The sequence below is a fragment of the Rutidosis leptorrhynchoides genome, chromosome 1 (assembly GCF_046630445.1).
Source record: "Rutidosis leptorrhynchoides isolate AG116_Rl617_1_P2 chromosome 1, CSIRO_AGI_Rlap_v1, whole genome shotgun sequence".
In the NCBI taxonomy this organism is placed as follows: Eukaryota; Viridiplantae; Streptophyta; class Magnoliopsida; order Asterales; family Asteraceae; genus Rutidosis; species Rutidosis leptorrhynchoides.
Genome location: NC_092333.1, coordinates 535,202,944 through 535,207,746, shown reverse-complemented (window position 1 = coordinate 535,207,746; position 4,803 = coordinate 535,202,944). Strand labels below are relative to the sequence as shown.

General features: G+C 35.5%; 1 long non-coding RNA gene across 2 annotated transcripts; it reads left to right on the top strand.

Moving 5' to 3' along the window:
- The first annotated feature begins 924 nt into the window (after positions 1–924).
- On the top strand, positions 925–3,578 carry LOC139877688 (uncharacterized). 2 transcript variants are annotated; one of them, XR_011768727.1, is made up of 3 exons: positions 925–1,754; positions 1,927–1,966; positions 3,029–3,578. It is a non-coding gene; the product is annotated as an uncharacterized lncRNA (long non-coding RNA). The 2 variants fall into 2 exon arrangements; XR_011768724.1 differs by having other exon boundaries at positions 1,927–1,977.
- Positions 3,579–4,803: the final 1,225 nt, after the last annotated feature.

The following is a 4,803-nucleotide window of genomic DNA, read 5'->3' as shown; positions in this document are numbered from 1 at the left end:
GGACCCCATACATCAGAATGAATTAAAGCAAAAAGTACATCTTTTCTAGTATTACTAGGTTTAAATGTACTTCGGTGGCTTTTGGCCAAAATACAAGTTTCACAGTTTAAGTTTATATTAAACGAGATAAGACTAGGAAATAAAGCATGTAAATATCCGGCAGATGGATGACCCAACCTCCTATGTCATAACCAAGCTTTCCTCGTAGGTGTTCCGTGAGCAAGCATCACGGTACCTTGTTGGGTTACTTCGTCTACATAGTATAACCCTCCCTTTTCAGTGCCACGCCCAATCAACAGTCCTGTCAGAATGTCCTGCAAGATGCAGAAAGTCGGATACATCAGGACTTTACAGTTTAATTCTTTTGTGACATGACTTACTGATAACAGCTTATGAGACAAAGCTGGAATATATAGACAATTAGGTAATTTAATGGTTGGTGAAATTTCAATAGTACCGCCACTTTTAACTTGGACAATTTCCCCGTTAGCCGTTTGTATTCTGTTTTGCCTAGGTTTTGTTTTAAAAACAATGTCTTTTTCGACAAAGGTGATAGTATCCGTTGCCCCGCAATCAAATATCCAAGAATTAGATTTAATATTATTGGAGACAATATTTGCTTCGGAAGGGTTTTTTTGTATTTTAGTCAAGACGGAGTACTTGTTTTGGCACGGAATGGGTTCGGGTTTATTTAGCCTACTAACATTGAATTTTATAAGCATTTTTGGGCTCAGTTTTTGATTTGAACTTGTCTGTCCCATTATCAGATTTATCCCAATTTACTTTTACACAATTAGTGGGTAGTAGGCTTACTTTGTAATTTGGGCTTGTTTTATTTTCTGGCCCAACTTTCATTACCCGTTTCTTTTGCCCACTATTTATTATCATTTTCTTTTTAAAATTTTTAAATTAATTCGTGTGGTTAGATGGGGATTTAATATCCCAACGTGATTTTCCCTAGGCTTTTCCATTACCCCAAGTTTCTTATCCCCACTAAATTTATCATCCCTAAACCGTTCTTTTTCTTTATCCAGTATCCTAAGTTCATCAACCCTAGATGTGATTCTCCCTATATCTGTAAATAAAGAGACAAAGGGTTTAAGTTTCGTACCGGTTTCTTTGGGTGCTGCAACTCCACCGAAGCCTAGTTCGGCGATGGTGATGGCAGGATCATCCACCGCCGCCGTCGCTGCTTTGCTTTTCGCTTGGCTTTGGTGGATATCTACTTTGATTTGTTTGGGTTGGATGAACAGAAGGCTCCTTGCCGTCGGTTGCAGCCACTCTGGTTGCATTCTCAGACTGGTTGAGGGGCCATGGTTAATTTGTTTGGTGGAAATGGTTTTGATCAATTGAATCTATAAAGGCATGGTTCAACAAATTCAGAATTAAGATTTTGTGTCAATGTAGGAGTAACTTCTACTATTATAATCAATATATGGATGTATATGGAGTAACTGTTAAAAGTAATAAATTTGATCTTGTATTGATTGCAAATGATTATTGATACAATTGAATTGAGTTTTTACAATCTGATGAGTGTCCTTTTATACACTACACCTTACAACAGCTATTTCTTAATATGGTTAGGCTCCATTTAACTTTTGGAACCACCATCACTAAAAAGGAAATCTGTGGTTAAGCAGCTTGCTGGTTAGCCGTTTACTTGTTTGTACTTGGGCAGACATGTGATCTTCTAAAACGGGAGATGATAAAGTTGACCACTTTCCGATCCCAAAGTAAAATTATCTAAAAAGGTAATTTGACTCTCGTTGGCCAAAGGCTTTTTTATTCTAACAGTAACATCATTTACTCTGCATATATATATATATATATATATATATATATATATATATATATATATATATATATATATATATATATATATATATATATATATATATATATATTATTTCTGACCAAATACAGATATCCAGCACATCGTGGGGCATTAGGTTCTATCAACGAGGTATCAATCGGGTAACTTCATTCACAAACTCAGTGTGTTTAACTTTGGTTATATATGCAAAGATTATTGATTTAGTTATGGTAATAGTATATATTTAGTGGAGGTATTTTCTAATTTAGTGTTTCATAAAAATATGTATATTTTGGGCTCTATCTTAAACGAAATTATAAGACTAATCAGAATCTTAGACAGGCACTCTCAGTTTAGTTGTAAAAGAGTCATATTTTTTAAACTTTGAATATGGAAGAGCAGATGATAAGTCGTGCTCAGCTTCATATGGAGTATTGGTTTTGTAATCATACGATGGTTTGTAAATATTTATACTGCTGAATTTTGAAAGAAAACGGCAGCCTTTTGGGTGTTATAATGATAAAATCCTCTTCGGTGTCTGTTTGGGTGAGTTCGACCCGTTTGACCAAGTGGGTGCCAAATTAGGTATTTGTCAATTTAGATATGTCCCATATGTTGTACTCCGTATGTAAATTGGCAGGTTTTGGTATTTTAAAATTGAGTTGAACGTGCATTTTGGTAAAAGGGTAAGTTTTGGCACATTTGGTATAAATGTAAAAATGATTATCGGGCCTACTTTGTGGACTCACAAAATAAAAATGAATAAGTTTTGGTGAAAACTAATATTTGGGTTACGAAGTATCAAGCTTCAAAATGGTATATTATATGTATGGGTTTGTTGAGTATAAATGCGTTAAAAGTGTTGGCAAAACTGTATAGTGAGGTTGTAGAGTGCTAAATAAAACAGCAGCATAGCAGCAGTTGTAGCATCTTGGTGGTCTATTTTTGTAAGTCAATAACTTTTAAAACATTCTAACTCATTTATTCATATCACATAAAAAGCAATCATACATATTTTGTTGCTCATAAATATGCCAATGGTCCAGACATCCTTTCTATTTTGCATATAGGTCTAAGAATGCTTATGCTTGGATAAGAATGTTCTTGCACCTTTTAAGATCATCATGTGCTTGCTGATGGTGATATCTTCTCTATATAATGCTCACTTTTTTTTTTCCAAACAATGCCAACGAGTTAGTATGTTTTTCACAGGTGACCACCATGGGATATGACAATGCAAAAGAACTACCGCCCAGATCGAAAAATTAGAAGGGACTCGCCACATATACCAGTTCACATTTAGCAAAAGCACATACGGACAGCCGGAGTTCATATTCCAACATTTGCATGGACAATAGCTGCGTATGAAAGTCTCATCTATAAATGTGTATCAGCCATGTTGTAGCAGCTATGGTCGCGATTGCCATGACGACACTGTATCCAAATTACTTAATCTTTCGGTACTAAATAGACCACTTCATAAAGGTTTTAACTTTATCCTTTACACATATCTAAATTTGGTAACTGATATATGTTTTGGGTCATTACGTATCATGTTGTTTGTATTTCAAATGTATTTGCTAGTTGCTCTTTGTGATCCTAAATGGGGTATGGATGTTCACCAAAGCGTCTCCTTTGTTGCATCTTTTAATATTTGAGGATCCTGTAACCATAGTTTTGGCTAAAAGAAGCTTTATATGTATACGTTATTGTAACATTTGCAAAAAGAAAGAAAACGAGAGCCGTAAATTTGGTGCCTAATCAATAGCTTGCGTTAAAATCGCATAAAATTTTGAGCAGAAACGCGCGACCCTCTAACTCTTGTTATAAAATCAATACAAAGATCAATTATTTACATTCCAAATATCAAATTATCAAGGTATCAGAGCTGATGGTTTAGATCAAGGGATCATTACACTCATTTTTGCAGCTTTAATCACTTACCATTGAGTTAGGGGTCACCATGTCTTAAGACGGCAGCCCACCTTCAACTCAATCAACCAACACTAGTCAGATTAATGACTTAACTAGCCAATTGGCTAGTCTTTTGAAAAATAGCATGAACTATTAACAACCCAAGATTTCTGATACACTCAAAATCGGGTTAAATTTGAACAGTTCAAATTATGCACTTTGGTCTAGAATGATGAGGGTAGCTATTGGAGGAAAATCTAAAGCTCTCCTTGCTCATCTAACCACAAATCCCATGGATACTAGAAATAGAAGAAAAACGGCGCACGGGCCGTACTCGAGCTTCGGATCAATGTCCCCAGAAGTAAGGAGTACGCCCGCGTGTACCAACGAGAACACCGGAAAAACCTAATTCAGCTCCACGTAAGATAGCCAAAGTACGGTTGAGCAATCGACATGAGCAAGAGGACTTGATCATGTTCTCATGGTTGATACAAATCATCGAGCCAAGTCTAGCAAGCAATTTGACATCCTTTTCAACAGCAAAACTGTTATGGGATGCTCTAATCACCACCTATAGTAGTGGTGTTGATAAATTGCAAACATATGATCTTTATGTCAAGGCAACCGAAACAAAACAAGGAAGTATGCATCTCGAAGAGTTGTGGATCCGGATGCAGGGCATTTGGGGGGAGATTGAAACCATAGATCCAAACCCCATGAAAAACGCCTCATACATCATCAGACACAACAAAATTTGAGCTGAACACAAGTTATTTCAATTTTTAAATGCCTTAGACAGAAAATGAAAGGACCCGTTCATATACATTATAAACGATTCACAATTGTTGATTACATCGCGAGGTATTTGACCTATATATGATACATTTTACAAACATTGCATTCGTTTTTAAAAGATAAACTTTCTTTACGTCGAAAATTGACAGACATGCATACCATTTCATAATATCCATTATCCAACTATAATTGATTTAATAATAATCTTGATGAATTCAATGACTCGAATGCAACGTCTTTCGAAATATATGCCATGAATGATTCCAAGTAATATCTTT